General features: G+C 44.5%; 1 protein-coding gene across 1 annotated transcript in view; it reads left to right on the forward strand.

The window, feature by feature from the left end:
* Nucleotides 1-18,521, forward strand: part of SNAP25 (synaptosome associated protein 25) — a 60,958-nt gene continuing 42,437 nt past the window's right edge. The window contains 1 exon segment of the mRNA XM_068675666.1: nt 1-158. The gene's annotated coding sequence lies outside the window, so the exon portion shown is untranslated.

Below are 18,521 nucleotides of genomic sequence, written 5' to 3' on the forward strand. Positions count from 1 at the left end.
GCTATTAAAAGCTGCTGACGTAGGAGCGGACGGCCATCTTTGATGAGGGCACGGCTCCCGGTCCATTGAAGAAGGAGCCCCGCAGGTCAGCAGCGCTGTCCTTGCCTCCCAGCTGCGGCACCCAGCACCGGCCCCGGCGGAGCGCTGCACGGACACAGGTACGGGCGGGAGGGGCACCGGGGGCACCGGCTGCGCAGGGGGGAAGGGGAGGGGGGGGGGGGGGCCGTGAAAACGAAGCGAGAAAAGGGGGGATTTAAGGAGGAATCCGCGCGGCGTTTTGTCCGCAGCCTCTCGACTGCCGCAGGGCTGGAGGAAGGCGAGGGCGCGACGCCGCCAGCCTCATCCACGGCTGGCCCAGGGGGGGAGGGAGCCGAGCTCTGCTTCTCCGCCGTGCCGGGCTGCCGCGGGGGCGCAGGGAGGCCGGAGAAGAAGGGGAACAAATAAATCTCCGTTTGTTGCGGGAGGAGAGCGGGCTGCGGGCTCCCGGGGGCTGCGCTGCGGCCGCGCGGGCACTGCAGCGCCCTGCCCGCAGCGCGGACCGCGGGGAGGGGGCTTCAGCACCACGGACAGCGCCGGGGCGCCGACCCATTCAGCACCACGGACAGCTCCGGGGCTCGCCCCCCAGCTCCCGCCGGGCTCTGTCCCTTCAGCACCACGGACAGCTCCGGGGGCCGGCCCCGTTCAGCACCGCGGACAGCTCCCGGGCAGCCCCGCGCGGGGCCCGCCGCAGGCAGCGCGCAGGCGGAGGCGGGCGCTCTGCAGAGCCCTGCGGCTCCGACACCCCCCCAAAGACACAGACACACACACACACACACACACACACACACGCACAACCCCCCCCACACACACCCCGTACCGCCCCCAGCTAGCTCTTCCTCGGACGGGACCTCGGGCACGAAGCGTTGTGGGTTTTATGGTCTGACGGCGCCTCGGCGCGATATATATACATATTTTAATTAATAATGATAATAATAAAATGCATATAGGGCGGGATGGCGGAATTGCACGGCGTTCGGCCGCTCTCCCAGCCCGCTGGCAGGTGGCCTAAGGGCAGCGGGGTTACATAACCCTCGGTCTGGGGGCTCTGCAGCCTTGGGACAGGGGCACTGAGCCCCCTACACAACGTGGCGCCCCCAGCTCCCCCGGCCCTCTCCCCTCCGTCCTTCCCGCTGCCCAGTTTTCCCGTTCCCCTGGGCGCAGCTCGCTGCTGGCAAAGTTGGGAACTTTGCCGCTTGCTGCGGGGCGAATAAACAAGGGGAGAAAGGGGGGAGCGGGCTGGGCGTCCAGACATTGCGCTGCGTAGCTGCGTCAAACGAGGGCCGCGGGATCTGCCAGATTTACGTGCTCGGCTTGAGTAATTGCTGCTGGTTTCATTCCCAGCTGAAAAGGGGGCGGGGGGGGGGAAGGGGGGGGGAAGGCTGGTCTGCGGTGGAGCCCGGGGGTGGCGGAGCAGCCCCGCAAACCGTACCTGGCTGCAGCATCCACAAGGACGTGCCTGTCCCTCTCCTCTCTGCGCCGTCCTGGCTCTAGGCATGTAGCAAGTCTCCCAGCACCACGGCAATGAGAGGCTGGTGTGGGGCAGCCACTTCTGTGGGGTGCCAGGGAAGGGCTGGGGCCAGCCAGGAGGGCGCAAGTGCTCCAGATGGTACGGCTGGGGAAGCAGCTCTGTCCCAGGGCTCCCATCTCCCTGCATGTCGCTGCATCACGGCCAGAGATGCCAGGCTAGGGGAAAAGCAGCAGCAGTTTTCTGTTGCTTCTGCGTAGTGCAGAAGGGTCAGCCAGGAGGACACCGCTGAAGAGTTTGATACCTAGGGTGAGTGACAAAGAGCCTGCAGAAGCCACAAAAAAAAAAAAAAAAAAAGTGCAAGCAGGCCTTATTGGAAAAGCAAGAGCTTGAGGCTGCCACTGAAGTCAAGAGGACATGCAGAAACTCAGCGTGTTATGAAACAAAATGCAGCTAAATAGCAACCCCCAAATAAATGCAGTTTAACTTTCTTTCTACAACTAACTAGAAAATTAGAGTGGGATATCCAAGAGCAGTCAGGACCAGGCTCTGTGACCATTGCACTCATGGGGGCAGGAAAATAAAGAACAGCAGAATCCAGGCAGCACTGAGCCCTCAAAATACATCTAATGAGACACAGCTCCAATTTGCAGATTTATTGCACTGGAGGTGGGAGCTGCTTTTCAGGTCAACAGAAAGCTTTTCATTCATTTCCATACACTTTGGGCATGGCAACAAATAGCACGATTAAATTGCTAAGGCAAATAAAGCACGGTCTATGCCTAATGCTTGCACTGCTTTAACTGAGCAAGGTAACTAATCAACATACTTCCCTCTTGGTATTAACTACTTAAGCAATTTTTAGGCTTTTGTGTCACAAGGCTACAGCTTCTGCATATATAGCAACCCTTGGGGAAAAAAGGGAAGTATATTGCAGAGTGCAGAGCTCACTTTGTTAACAGTTTATTTTCTGAGGAATGTAGGAAAGCCTAGGAAGAGAAGAAATTGGTTTACATTTACCCTAGCTCTTCACACAATTACTCTTTTTCTGATAAATTTTCCTGAATCTATCAGAAGTCTTTATAATACAATCACAGTACTTTCATTTATACATACCTAAACACAGGCACGCATACATGCATTTCAGAGATTTCTAGGGTTAGAAGCCAGGTAAAACCACAAGAAATGTAGACTGACTTTGACCTTCACTGTTTTTCTACCCGTGAGGTTTCCTCCACCACTACAAATGCAGTCACCTTTGGGCTGGGCGAGTGCCAGGTAATCTGTAACAGTAGAATTGTTTGAGCTTTTGAGAGCATCTAATGGAGAGAAGAAAAACGCATTGCTTGAGAACTGCAGCAGGATGCAGGGCTCAGGCAGATCACAATTACCTCCAGGAAGCTGGACTTTGGAGCAGGCACAAGGGCTCACATATCTACTCCTGGAAGCATTGAATATAGTTTGTCGAGGCCATCAGTTGTCAGAGAATAGTTAATTTCTTTTGCCTCATCATTTTTGAGCCTTAACAGATATCTGTGCCCTTAGTTTTGATAAACTCTGGCTTTCTTCCTTACTGACTTTGCAGATTCAACTCCTGCATCGAATTACAACAAACACCGAAATAAACAAATTGTGTTCCTAGCTCTTGTCTATCGCCCCTTTGTTACTCCCTCCACAAATACACAGCTACGCACTCCCACTAGCAAAATCTGCCTCTCATCAGATGATAATTGTCAATATGCTGTTCCACATCCCACTGCATTTTCTAGGACTTTGCTTTCTACAGGGTACAAACAGAATGCAACTCCATAGGCTCACAGTTGTTCCTTCCTGCTTTACGATCATCCTATGGCTAATGTTGTGAGACTCAAAGTGGCTAGAGCATTAGTGGCTTGCAGTGGCCTAGAGGAAGTGTTTGGACCATTTGTCCTGTTATTCAAGAATGAAATTTAGATTTGTCTTTACATCTTTCATTGTTTTTGCTTGCTATTTCCTCCTCTCTTACGTCATCTTTGTCCCCATCTGCAATCTTCTCTTCCTTGTTTTAAAGAGCACCATGATGAAAGAAACAAACTTGGACAAAGCATTAAGACCCTGATGGGCAGAGAGCTGAGTGTGGACTTCTGATTTTGATTATTCCAAGGCGTCTTATCCAAAGTTAGATGAAATCAAGGAAACTACTTCCAGTGGTGACTTTGGATGAGGCTCTGAATAAGCTCGTCAGTCAGGCTGTGTGGTGCTAGAGATAAGCACAGGGTATGGAAAGCATCCTGCTCCCAGCAATGGGCACATATTGATTAGCCCTGCAGTCCAAGAGGAAATCCTGCATGTCCTTTTGTGGGACTTGTAACAGAGACCATATTTAGTAGTTTAGGTTTTTCAAAGGGAAAAAAGTGATGTGGATATATCCCCTCTGAAATATAGTGGCACACTGTAATATTAAAGATAATCCAGTCATTGCATTACGTATTTTTCCTTTTTTTTTCTCCTTTCTTTCTTCCTCTCTCTCTCTCTCTCTTTCTTTCTTGAGAGATAAGGTATCTCATTCACTGAAGAAAGCTGTATTCTAGTACAAGCATGGGGAGAAGAAAGAAATACCAAGTAATTAATCATGATGGCTTCATGGCTGTTTCTGGCCTTTGAAAGCTTTTAAAGCTTGCTTTTTTTTTTTTTTTTTTTTTTTTTTTTTTTTTTTTTAACAATGCTCCATTTCTCTTTTTACATGGGATTGGGCCACGCTTTCGATTGGTGTGCATTGGCATAGGTGAGTGCTGCATTACACTGCAGGCTGATGAGTTCCTGAGCTGGGGCTCACCATTCATGTTTTAAAACAGAAAGCCGTGTACTTGCTGAAGGAGTGCTTTTTTTCTAGGAACAGAAGTATCTCGAAATGGTTTTCCCCCAAACCCTATTTGTACCAGTCTGGTTTTTCGTTGTTGCAGATTCTCAGGCAACATTCAAGTAGCTGTCTGCCTCACGAATGCTGACAGCAAGCAATGATGAAGCAGTGGAGCGGGAATACTGCACGTTCTAGCTTTATTTCAGGTTGGGTTCTGCTGCACTCTGCTGGTGTATAACTTCAGCAGAACTTTTTCGATGGCGTAAAACCCAGGAACACAGTCGAGTTTTCCCCAGGTGCACATTTGTGTGCAGAAAAAGTCAGAACTGTATAAATGAATGTGTAATAAAATGAAACCTGCACTTTCAGGTGAATTGATGTGGTCTGATTTCACAGACTGCATTTCCTAGCAGCACTCATTCATTCTTTCCCCATTGGGAAGTAATGGAAAGTTTTTGTGCATTCCAACAAATGCACCGAAAAATTATGCACCTTTTCCCAAGTCCGTTAAGGCAGTATTTTTAACTCTTTGGCTACTCAGCCACATTACTGGTGTAGTAGAAGTATAAAAAAAAAACAAAGTCAAAGCAAAGTCTTTACTGTACACATTTCTAAATCAGAAAGAGGAGAACTGTTTTTATACATTTGTATACATTATACTATACCTTGTGCTTTTAATATGATGGAGTTATTCTACCAGAGTTTACTCTCAGAATTCACTAGCAAAATTATAATTATCAGAGCCTGTGTTGGTGCTAATAACTAAAACATATATCCTAGACCATGATTATAGCAGGATGCTTCATGTATGTGATTTTAAAAAATTATTGCAAGATTTCCACTTTTTTATTCAAAACCTACCAAATGACAGGGAGGTACACATACAAAGGCCCTACAGAGTGTTTGCCGGGGCATGTTTGCAATTCCCCATTGATCACTTTCATCTCCTACATTTTCTTTCATCTCCTACATTTTCTCAGTTCTGTATTCTCACTAAAAATCCCAGGCTGGAAATCTCCAAATGCTTTTGCAGTCACTGGCCTGCAAAAGAGACTAGAAGTCTACTGCAGAATGGGCTGAAAAATGAAGGCTCTGATCACATCGCAGATATGGTGTTTGTCACGAGTTCTTCACTTGTTATATTACTCTCCACCCCAACAGAGGAACTCTGTTTCTTAGTTGCAAAACATTTTTACCAGACAAAGTAGATTTGTTTTTCATATAAACCAGCAATTTGGAAGATGTGCCAATTGTTCCTTTGGTTCCTTCCCTCTTCTGGAAATTATAGCTCACGGTGGAACTGCACACACACCAGTTCATTGATCTGCCCTACAGAGGTAAACATTTCCTCCAGCTACTCTAAAAAATGTCATGAAACAAAAGTATACTTCAGAAGAGCTGATCTGTCAGAATAGCATTGCCATTCACTGATTTTTTTAAAACAGGAACAGAAGTCTTCCATGCATATTTAAGTATCTTTTAAAAGAAAAGGTACTAAAATTAACTTCACCACGCTTCAGATGCAAATGAAAGTTTTCTTTCCCCCCTCCGTGTCAGTATTTTTGGTTCAGTCTGGTTCCCATTCACATCCTTAGACACCTCACCATTTACCTCACAGGGCCTCAGACGAGCTGTCATTTCTGTAGGCATGAGGGAGTCGCTGTTTGATTCAGCCCTGCGTTGCTCCTGCCTGGCTGGCCTCTGTTCCACCTGCGCACATGGGGACGCACCTTGCAGAGCTCAAGCAGTGCTGACCCTGTAGGTGACCCACATCGTTCAGTGTGAAGTTTCTGTTCTCTATGTGTTAGGCACAGCCATCTCTCATGAACGATTTGTTCTTGCAGCAAGCACTGAGAAAGCTGTCACAGTTTGTGTAGACTAGGGATGTTCAGTCATTTTAGCTTCAGATATCGTTGTTTAGTGATTCAAGCACAGGGTCTGCACATAGAATGTTGGGATGCAGATGGAAATATCACACACTAGATAAATAAAACCTTTGTCGAGTGCCTCAATTACCTTCACTTACAGAAGAGAGAACTGAGATTAAAACAACTTCTAGTTTGCATTCCACAGCTTCAGGTGCAGGACAAGCATCCCATAACTTTTGAAGGATATTTTTATGTATGTTGGAGCACAGCAGTCTCCACTGCCTCATGTTGGTGACCCAAAAATTGATCCATGCAACATTCTCCCAATGTGGCTGTGTATCACTTATTTTGCCTTGAAGGGGATGGTACAAATGATTGTCCCCTACAGGTGGGTGGAAGGCTTTGGAAGGTGCCAGATAGTCCCAGAGCATTCGTACCACATTCATGGCAGCAAGAGGAGAAAAGAATCTCAGGCCAGAGGGCAGATGGAACAGTCACACATTTGGTTGTGCTTCTGTGGCCAGACGTAACACAACGCCACAAGAGTGGGGCTGAGCCCTTTTTGTTCAACAGTGCCGGTGCCAAACTGGCAAGGCGACAGCTGAATATACAACCTGGACAGGTTTCGTGAATATTTGAGCATTTCAGCCAAACATTTGCTTTTCCGGAGAGCATTCACCTAAGTGACACTCAAGTATGTGAAAAGCCCTCAAGAAACAAACCGAGGTATGCGAAGCCAATTAAACCAGAATTCACTGCTGACTTCTAACAGCCCTTCTCCCCAGAGAAGCATTTGTTTTATTTGCTCAGCTGTATGGGAACGTGTATTGGTTGCCTAACCTTTTGAAGGATTTCCTACAGGTTTTTGCCATTAAAAACATGTTCTTGAGATATGACACCCATTTTTCCGGTTCTTGATAATATACATCTTTTATTATACGAACAAGAGTAGCGGGGACAGAAAGGCCAACGGCAGCAAATGGTTTTAAAATGCCTCTTGATGAATTCATGAAGGGGATTACATGTTGGTGGTCACAAGAGACTAGCCCAGAAAAGGCAGCAAGTCCCTTCAAGTCTGATTTTCCTCAGAGGTTTTCCTTATTTAAAAAAAAAAAAAAAAAGAGAGAGAGAGAGAGAGAGAGAGAAAGAGAGGGGAAAAAAGAGAGAAAAAGCAAGCAAGCAAGCAAGAAAGAAAGAAAGAAAGAAAAAGAAAGATGGCTCTCTGCTCTGGTGGAGGCTTGTCAGTTTAGCTCATTTTAGGGTTGAGCGCAGCAAGAAAGAGACAGTGGAAAAAACCCTGGAGGCGCCAGGAATGCACTGAGTATCATTTATAATGTTCTAGACCACTTTTGTAATGCAACTGTAGGGCCATCTGCATGCCTCCAATTTTAAATATTAGCAAGGTATTTTTAAATCATTGCATTGTCTACTTCCTTTTTTTCTTAATTAACTGTTCTGAATGGTACCAAATGCTCCTGGAACAACTTCTAGACTCCAAAGATGATTTTCTGAGCCTGGTAAACAATAACTGACATGCATTTCTGACAGGCTGACAAATAATAATGCAAAGGAGCTGCAGGCACCACAAGACCAGGGTTAGCTATGGTAGTATCCCAATTCCCAGATTAGTGCCCAGGGCACTTAATGTGACAGTATTAAGCCGGATGATAGGTGGTAGCATGTGACAGAAGAGCCTAGCAGCACCTCTTGCCCTCTTAGAGGCCTCAGTAACTCTGCTGCCTTTTTGTTTCTTGGGAGTTTGTGGTCTCTTCCCAGTCCACCTCACCTCACTCAACCTCAGCTTTCTGCTCTCTTTTTATTTCCCAAATGCCATGAGGGAAACCACCCTGCCAGGAGATGGAGATGCAAGGAAAGAATTTACAGCCAGGATATGGTTTACATGGTTTACATGGTCAAAGCACAGCAGGGACTTGAATCAAAATCTAGTCTCCTTGAGACATAGCCACCTGGACAAGAGGTTACTTACCAGTAGCCCCCCAAAGTCTATGGGGCTTCTCCAAATTAACTGCTTCTGCAGCAGTACAACTATCCAGTCTTGATTTCAAGAATGCCACTGGTGGAGAATGTGACAATGCATGCTTTTTAATTGAACAGTGAAATCCCACAACTTTTTCATTGTGGATGCAACCATTTGTCCGCAAAGTTAATAAATTGCTACTTAGATTGAGGAGAAGCTACTGCTGCTCTGCTATGATTTTCCCACTTTCACTCCTATTTCTTTATGGAATAATACTTACCTTCCTCTTTACTGTTCATATTCTGGAGAGCTCTGTTCTTTCCCAGTCAGGATCTCATTATAGTTCTGTTCCTTGCTCTCAGAAAGTCTTTTCTTGCACTTAAGAGATTACAAACAAAGCTTTTAAAAGATTCCCCAGCTTGGCAGGTGATGAGGTAAAGCAGGGATCCAGTGGCCAGGCCAAATTCTGTGATGCTGGAAGATTAGACCTTCAAGTACAGAATGTGGGACTCCAGAGCTGTTTACAGATTTCAGTTTCTTTATCTTCTTTTCAAGGTCTAGCCTGTTTATGTGGTGACATCTCCAAGAGGTAAGTTGTACATGTAGATGATCTCCAGACAAAATACTCTTCCATTCATGCCTGCAACCAGAATTTATTTCTCAAAACAATCTACTTTCCATAAGAAGTCAGAGTGCCTTCAAAATTTAATCAAGTTTTCTGTTATCATCAAGTTAGTGTTTCAGAGACACAAAGCTGAGCAAAACATTAATGAACTGCTATCTACTCACTGCAGTATTTGAGACAAGCACACTCATTCTGCAGCACTTACATCAAAAATAAAAGCAAACCACTGTTTGTGATATCACAAGGCAGAGCCCAGACTTTCTCATTTAGCTAGAAAGCCTAAAAAAAGGCACTCTTTTCAAGTGTGTTAGAAATAGAAGCCTATTTTAGAAGAGACATGAAGTTATCAGTGCAAATTAATAGCGCCAGATGGGGGGTTAAATTACTGCCTCACAGCTGAAGTCATGAGACAGAACGAAAGTGGTAGACTATAAAAAGGGCATCACCAGAAGTGATGAGATCCCACTGTGAGGTGGGATTTGTGAATGCCATGCTCATGCTTGTAAGCAGTTGCTCAGATGAATGGGTTTACAGGCCAGAGTGCAGGAGAGACAGGAAAAAAAGTCACAGTAATTTGAAAGCTCACGTAGGAAGAGGAAGTAGCTCACGTAGACTAGGAAGAATGTTTTTTCCTACCCCATCCTCACTTCCAGTGGGTAAGAGAAAGAATACTTCTGCTAACTATGTACAGGGCAAGGGAAAAATGAGGAAGTATCACAGAAAAATGTTCTGATACTGAGTCCTCATCACAAAAAGAACATTCCTAAAAACAAGTAAGGACACTTTTTCAGGCTTTTAGATGAGAATTTGGATTATCAGTGTCCTGTGGCATATAGGCCTACAGGAATGCACCAGAAATACTTGTGTAGACTGTTAGCAACCAGAGGGCTGAAAACCTGCCCCTGGCAGGTCCTCTCAGTCAGAATTAGCCCTTCTTCGTCTGACAGACCATGCCTGGAATGAGACATCCTGCAGAGCTGAAAGAGCCAGAACAATAGCTACAAGAAAAGGAAATTGTTTCAGAGGCAGGGCACTTCCCATTTCAACCGAGCATATAGTCCCAGAGGCTTAGCTGGGGTAAACCAGCACAGCACCACTGCAATCAGGAGAGCAAACCTCATTGGCACTGTGTGGAGATCCTGACAACAACTGACTTAAAAACACACTTTAGGAGGAAGAGGAAGGTCTTTCTGGCAGTAATTAAGCACTTTTTAACTCTATGGACACAACAACAAAGGGGCCTATTCCCAAAGCAAGCCTCTCAAGTGCAAAAGCATTAAAAATGCATAGCTGCAGCACGCAGAAGACAAGCTGTGGAGCTGCTCCTCCTTTCCAAGGCAAGAGCAGTGTGAGCCCAAGCACACGGTGTGCGGTGGAGGTTCAGGAAGCATTGAACACCATGTCTCACATGCACTTGTTGTCTTCTGCATGCCACTATGTACATCCCCTGCCTAAATCTCAGGGTTTATAGCAATTTAATTCACTGACTGAGCAACTAGGCAAAGAGCTACATACACACAGGTATGCAGTGGATTATACAAGGCAGGAACAGAGCCTATTCTCATCTAGTTGAGCTCACTAGGAATTTCGCTATGAATCACGTGTCTGAAGGAGAACTTGGCCAGGTCCTCTCTCCAAAATGGCAGAGCAGAACTGAGTCACCTCTACTGAATCAGTTCTTTCAGTCCAGAGCAGGAGCAAAGCTGAGAAAAATGTCTCATCAGCACCTCGGTAATCACACAGCTGAGATACTCTTAAGGCACATCGCAGCTGAAGAAGCAAGAGAAGAATTTGCAGCGTATAAATTATATAGTGAAACCCCCATTATCTTTCTGACTTTGGGGATTGCTCACAAAGAATTGTGTTTTTTCTTGACTTCCTTCTCATTTGAAATTATTTGTTGAATCATTTCAGAGAAAATCATTTCTAGATATTCAGCCTGCTCTTTGCACACATTTGAAGCTCCACCAATGCTGCATTTTTTCAATTTCATGTGCAGAGCACAAGGGCTTTCTGCTCCCTTACTGAGTGTGCAAAGTCTGCAGATGTGGCAACAGTGTAAAGCCTAAGTTTCAGTCCAGAATTTGCTCACTGTGAATATTCTTAATTAAACAGTTTTTAAAAAATGATGCTTTGGCGAGTATTACTTTGTGTAATTTGGTCCACAAGATTTTTGATAGGAGCCCTAAAAGTCCTAAAAGAGTCAGGTGAAATGATATTTTGAGGCACCAGGAGGATGCTATTAAAAACGCAGCTCTGCAGTTGTAGGTACGTTGGTCACATTTTCTCAGCTGAGCTATCACATTCAGCTATGCAGAAATAGCAACCGTCTCCAGAAACAGTCACAAGAGATGCTGCCCCCAAAGAATCATACTGAGCAAAGAATATCCAGGACAGCAATTTAGCTTGTCTGGATTATAACTTCCCTCACAGAAGCTTTAACATTGTTAAAAGGCCTCCTAAAGGAAGACGACAGGCTATTCAGGTCTGCCATGAGTGAAACAGAGCAACAAATGGCAAGTGCAGGCAGGCTGCATTATAGGATGATGCTGTTATATGAAATATTCTAAGTTGATGGGGATACTGGAACAAAAGCATTTAATCTGAATTTTAGGAAATCGCTTTCTCTGCTGCCGTGTGTTTTAATATGGGGAAGAACTGCAAAACTGGCTTTGAACCATTGAGGTGGAAAAAGTTTTTGTTGCCTGGTTGACAAGTTCATTTTCATGAACTCGTGCCCAAGAATCACAGATGGGACATGACACACAGAAGCATGAGATCAAAAAGCACGCCTCTCAAGCCAGAGGTGAGCTGCATTGACCTGAGATAGAGATTTGGGATCCGCTATGTAAAATTTGTTATTGAAATTGTCAGGACCTGTTTCTCTTCACAGGAAGAGATGTGTGCATGTGGACTTGTAACGGTCAGCAGCAATCTTGCATTCTTTGAGCAAATTAAACACACTGCAGGACTGCCAAATACAGATGGACCGAAGGGAAATGTCCAGATGTAACTGCAGATGTCATAGGAAATTAAGCCATTCACTTGTGTTTGTGATTCAAGAAGTTCTCTTTCTAGGTCAGATGACAGTTTAGTTGGCCATTACTGCAAACATCTCTGACTGTTCTTGAAGTTTTCTGCTTAGAACTCACAAAAAAGCGCAAAAGATAAGCACCATTTTTTATGAAAAGCACATTGTAAAACCATGTGAAGAATTAACTTTATAAAGGTTAACAATGAAGGGAGTAAGATATTAAAGGATGAGATTTTCTAATACTTAATAAAAAGATAAATTGAAGAAAAGAGTTGCAAACATTTCTTGCCTCTGTGAAAAGCAATACTGTCGGTTTTGCATATGTGAAAAAGAAAGCATTTGTTCTTGTAGATAAAATTATTGCTTGTGATTAATTAGATTTTTGAGTAAACTACCAGTCAAGTTTACTAATCTTTACTGTTGCTGTGTCCTGTGGCATTATATTTTAGTATAGGTGTTATCTGTAGGTAACCAAGAGACAAGCAAATATAATGCAGAGAAATTGTTTGCTTAATAACTCAGACCAGCAAAGAAAATAGAAACATTCTTCAACTAGTGCTGCTGAAATTAATTTATTTCATAATTCATTTACTCACTCTGTGTGTGTCTCCATTACTGCTTAACTAGTTGGCATTTCCAAAATGAGGACATTTCCATTATATGTTAACACTTGAAAGCTCAGAATGTGAAGTACTGGGGGAAATTCAATATTTTAAATGAGAATTTTAACCCACTTTCTACCTATTCCAATACCAAAGAGAACACAACTTCCCTCCAGAGGTAATACTATGGCATTTATTTTAGTAGCTGATTAGCAAGCATGTGTACATAAAGTGTGACAAAGCAGTCAGAACTCTAGCCACTGAAAATGCACATTTGCTTTGCTAGTAGATAGAAAAGGAACCATTTTTGTCAATGCTGCAAAAAGGCTAAGGATAATTTTAGTACTTGTGCTTTATTTCATTTTCTGCAAAGCTTCCATTTATCTACGAAATTAAGAGCTTTAATCTTCTTAGTGAGATTTTTGATCATTATTTGATGAGTTTATAGAATTGGTGTATTGCACATTTTGAACAAAATTGAAAACTTTTTTTTTGTTTGTTTCTTTGCTTACTCATGCCTGTCTATGTATCTGGCAGGAGTCTAGTTTAACTCCTGCCAAAGAGTCTACACTGCTGAATGACATTTGTACTGTTGTTTAGTCCAGCCCCCTTAAAGCATTTAGACTGATTATAGACTTCAGAGCCAAGAAATACTGATATACAATCAGAACTGGAGAGAGAAGAGGACAAAGTTTTGTAGCTTGTACTTCGGAGATGTTAAAAAAGCTTTTCTAGTCTCATAGCTTTGGAGCTGGAAATGTAGTCAAAGTGGGAAATGTTTACATCTCATGTTTAGACGATATCAAGCAGATGAAGACTGATTGGACTTCCCATGGATGAGCCATTTCTGGAGATGACACATCAGATGTCTGGGATAATATGGAAGCTGTGCTTGGCAGCCTCTAATACATGTTCCCGTCTCTTCTGGAAAGAGCATTAAGCATGAAGATGCATGGCCTTGAACGTTTTATAGGCTGAAGTAGTGAATGCTGTGCCACATTTCAAAAAGGACCATACTTCCTTAAAAAGACAAACAGTTGGAGAAATCATATTTTAATACTGATGGTCCTAATGAATTGTTTATTTTACTTGTATCAAGATACACATTTGTAGTTGATCCCTCATGTTGCCTTCTGGGTACCTGCTCTGGTCTTAGGCTCTCAAAGGAGAAAAGCACCCACTGCAAAGGCTGTAAATGGGTCCATCAAGGGTCCAAGGCTACATATTAGTCAGGAAAAATTGCCAAGGTTCTTGCAGGGAGGTGATTTTGGGAATACCTGAAATACCTCTTGTTTTAGAATCTTCTTCCATCTAGTTTTTGAGTTGATCATGGTTTGAGATTGCCCTTGCTCTCCAGGAATGGATAACTACTGAGGCTGAGAGGACAGGTTCCTTCCTTCCTTCATTCCTGCCTTCCTGCCTTCCTGCCTTCTCTCCTTCCTTGTTTTCTTTCCTGGGTCTGGGCAAGAAGCTGTTCATGCCATGAATTTCCATGGATTTGCCAATAGGCCTTTAGCCACTAGATAGTGTTCCCAGGTGGTTATGGTCTTTATGTCTGAAGAAGTAAGGCAGTAAATCCTATAACTTGTTGTTTTTCTTCTGAAGTGGGTATAAGTGACACAACACCAGTTTTGGGGTGGCTCTGGGTTTGGTCACTTAGGCAGGGACACCTAGGGCTTTCCTAATAGTTCAGTGATGGCTCAGGAGGCGGCCTGTCTGACAGGCCATCTCCATGTCTCACCAGTACTGCCTTCGCTAGCCAAGGCCAAGTGTTCCTCAGCAGTGAATGAAGGAGCCTTCTCAGCAGTCCAGACATGGCACGTGCCTTACCTAGTCAAGCTTCACTGCCTCAATTACGTTAATTTGCTCCTGACCTAATGCTCCCAGCTCTGCAGTCCAGCATGTTTATTAATTCTAGCAACAAGCCTTCACATGAATTTTGTTGTTACACTGGGATACAATAAGGTCAAGATATATGGCTTCTACTCCGATCTCCATATCCGTGCTATAAAACATTGTGTTTGTTGTGCTTGTGTTATTGGTAAGCTTGTGCTTAGTGCTTAGCTTAAGGCCTATTGAAATGTCCTGGAAATACAATAGACCCTTTAAGCTTTGGGGTGTATTTTTAATTCTTGATCCTGTTTTGAGTCAGCAGAGATTTGGAGCAGGAAAGCTTGCCAAAGACTAGGATTCCTATAGCATCAGAAATTTCACTAACCCACCTAAAATAACTAGGAGAAATCTAGTGGATGATCTCACTCCTGACATTAATCAACTTCTTACCAAGGACTGACGGGCTGGTCTATTGTTTTCCTCCTCAGAGAATGCTATGCATTCCTCAGAAGATGACATGGGTTATGATGGAGACAGGCAGGCTCCTGTTGTGCTGCTGCCCAGGGAGTGCCACGGTTCAGCAGAAAGTTCTCTTTCTGAGAACTTGCTCCCCTTTTACCAAAGGGGGAAATTATTTGATATTGCTGAACAGGGAAAGTATCCGCTTTCAAAGAATGCTTATTAAATATGAATAAATATTGATCATTTTCATTATGAATAAATATCTGTAGTTAGACAAGGATCTACTAAGATGTGAGATTTATGAGCTAGAATCTGCGACCACTTGGTTCATAAGAAAGACTTTGTTGCTTCAGCAGAAGTGAGATCAAATCCTCTGAGAAAAGGTCTGCAGGAGTTTATTTTTAACCTTAGCTTGACAGGGGAATGATCTTTAGAGTTTTTCATTACAATGGGAGAGCCTTGTTCCAGCCTCTTATGCCAAGTCCTCAGAAGAGATCTGCTGCTTTAAATGCTTCCCTCAATGAACCCAGCAATGGCTTAGTTCACTCAGCCCAAGGCACTTCCCTGCTTTCCAGCAGTGAAGAAAAAAAGAGGAGAGTACAGAACACTTCCTTGCAAGCTGGCTTTGCTTTCTTAAATACAGAATTCATCTAAAAGTAATTTTCCTCATTTGCCAGTATCAGCCACAGATACGGCTGTTTCCGTATGCCAGGACGAAGTTTTAAATCATGGCCTCTATTTCTGAGGTGCCTAAAATGCTGAGAGTGAAGCTAAGGCTGCCTCACAAACTGCTGCCAGATGTCTACTGGGCATTGATGATGGTTTGTGTCCATCTAGGGCCTGTCTGAAGTTTCTGATGGAGATTACCCTCAATGTCTAATGAAACCCGAGAATGTAATTAGTCTTTTTTGTGACTCTGCTCTTTTGCATTACTTAACCTGGATTCTAGGCAGCTTCATGGCAAGGAAAGGAGGATGTAGGGAAAAGGGAAGAAAATAAATAATTAGTCAGCCTGCTGTTGTCCCTCTCTACATCTGGGCTCTGAACAGAAGCAGGACAGAACACAAAACCTCACTAACAGCTGCAGGGCTCCTCTCCCAAGGAGACGGGGGCTGCCAACCCTGCCCCCTCTCCCTGCCCACTGCCTGCTACCCCCTCTGCTGCCCAGCGAGGCCATCTGGGTCCCACAGGGCTCCAGCGCCAGCTCCTGCAGCAGTTTGCACACGCTGCGGCAGCTGAGAGCAAATCCCCAAGGCAGAGGGCTTCATTGCATCAAATATTAAGATGGATACTGCAGTATGCCCTCTCTGCTTTACTCCTGCCTGTGTTCAACACAGAGTAATCCTCCTTCTCAGCCTCTTCACTGCAACCTCAGAAGCAGTATTTGCAGGGAGGATTTGTGGGTATGGCTGCGAGCAGTGGCACAGGGAAAAGGCATCCGGCTGCTGGTGGGGCTGCTGGGGAGCAGAGGAGCCCCAAGGGCAGCTCGGGAGCTGGCTGTGATTTCAAGTGCAAAGTTGATTGAGGCAGACTGCAGCCACCTCCAGCACAGCTCCTGGGCCTGGCACCCTTTGGGGTGAGTCTCTGCACGGCCTGTATTCATCCCCCAGGCTGACACGGCAGCTCCCAGCAAAAGAGGGTCAAGAAATGCAGCAAACACACCATGATTAATCAATACGGAGCCTGAACTAGCAGTGAGAACAGGTAGGTGCTGCAGACAACGTGAAGGCTGATGAAGGGTTTGCAACATATCCCTCTGAGGAGGAGGGTGCTCCTTTTTCTTTGGCAGTCATCCAGGTCCAGGAGTGTAATAAACTCCACAAATAGATTATTTTTCTTTAAAAATAGAGCATGCCCCTCCCACAAGCTCCTTAAATAAATCTCTTGCTCCTGTTCTTCTCTTGAGCTCAAGGTCACTTGGAAGTACAGCTCTTTCTCTAGCATGTAGGTAGCTCATCACACAAGGGAGGAGGGCAGAGCCTGAGGGCTGTGACCATGGCCATGCTTGCTGTCTTTGCCTGTTGCACGTCTTACCTGGGCTAAGGACTAAGCCTGGGGCATTTCAGACAATGGTTTGGCTCTCAGTCACTGGCCTCCATGCTTACAGGGGCTGAAATACAGTTTCAGTTACTTAAGGCATAAATCGTTTTAAGAGACATAAATTATGTATTTTTGTCTCAACAATGGATTTTGTTTTTCATTTGCCTGAACAAAGGACTTTTATCCTACCAGATGTGTCCAGGCTAGATGTCCTCGAGATGTGCTGTTTAGATGCATTTTCAAAGCTTGAGAGGGTAACTTCATTTAAAACTGTGGTCTTCAATTTACCTGTGGGTTAAGTGTGCAGGCAGCAGCTGCACTACACAATCTCTTAGACTGCATGGATTTTCTGCAGTATGTGTCACTGGGGATTCGTGAAGGAAGAAGCCATCTCCCTCTTTGCATTCCCTTATTGAGAAATAAGTATCAGTCCTGTGAAAGCAGTTCAGTCTGAAATATGTAATCTGAGCAATGTTGCTTACAGAAATCAAGCTCTGTATCCAATGTGAAATTGTTCCCATGTTATTCTTAGGTCCAGGATGAAGATTTGCTGATTCTTCATCCAGAAATTTACATTAAATAAAACACAAGAAAGCAATGATTGCTTTAGGTTGAAATTGGTTTACACTCAAGTGGAGTTCATGCCCCATCCTACTGCCTTTACTCACAGGAGCGGTATCTATAAATATATGGTAAATTAGGTCAATATTCTTGATTATAACTTATTTTACTGAAGAATGATTTCATTAGCAAGTACTGTTCATGTCTTCAAAACATTCCCGTTTTTAAAAATCCTCAAACATATCCACAGAAGGGGTTTTGGCTGTAGTGAAAGAAAAGTGCATCCCTATCAAAACCTGAGAAGAGGGCTTTCTCTGAGTGGGCCTCAGAGGAGAGACACACACCACATCCCGATCAGTTCCAGCACATCACTTGAGTGCACCATCTGTTTATGTTGCCTTGCACTGAACCCTGACCGCATGGCCACTTGAAAAGGGAAAAGTACCTTGCAGGGCAGAGTTTCCTTATTTTCCAATGTTTGCTCTCAGACACTGTACCAATCCCCAGATCCCCATTTGGGAATGTAACTAGAAGTCACTTACTGATGCTGGATGCACCTTTTGGGAGGACGTCTGCTGCCGTCCCTCTTGCTTAGACATTTCCTCATTTCACAGACCGTGCTGGGCCAAATGTGCTCAGAGTTATGACCTGTACACCCCCAGCTCCGTCTCACTTTGCCCTGTGGTCCTTGTCATGCTGCGGTTTTGTAAGCAATGGTGCCTCTCGCTCCCAGGCTGCTGGGGGCTGAGTCTGGGTGAGTCATCTCTGCAATGCTCTGGAGGAAGCACTGCTGATAGTCGCCTGTCCTTGGGAAAAGCTCTGCTCTCATTTAGAAGGCTAGAAAAGCAGGCTGTCTCAGCTGAAACTCAGAACTTCTCTGGGTTTATGCTCAGGTGAATGAGTGCAGGTGTGCCTAAATAGGTGTGAGTCTTACAAAGGTCGAGGTTGGATCATTTAAATGTTTAGAAAAAAATACAGATCATCTGTGACTATTTATCCATTGCAAGGAACATTTTATTCCTTCATTTCGGCATGGCTACTCAAAAGCCTCTGGTCTTAAAGGCCCAAAGTCACCCTATGTAGCTCCCAGTGGTGGCAGAAAAAGGTTTATGGATTTAAATGAAAAAGAATTGGAGTTTTCATTGCCAAGCAGTGAAGCAAAATCCCTCTGCCCT

The sequence above is a fragment of the Anas acuta genome, chromosome 3 (genome assembly GCF_963932015.1).
Source record: "Anas acuta chromosome 3, bAnaAcu1.1, whole genome shotgun sequence".
In the NCBI taxonomy this organism is placed as follows: Eukaryota; Metazoa; Chordata; class Aves; order Anseriformes; family Anatidae; genus Anas; species Anas acuta.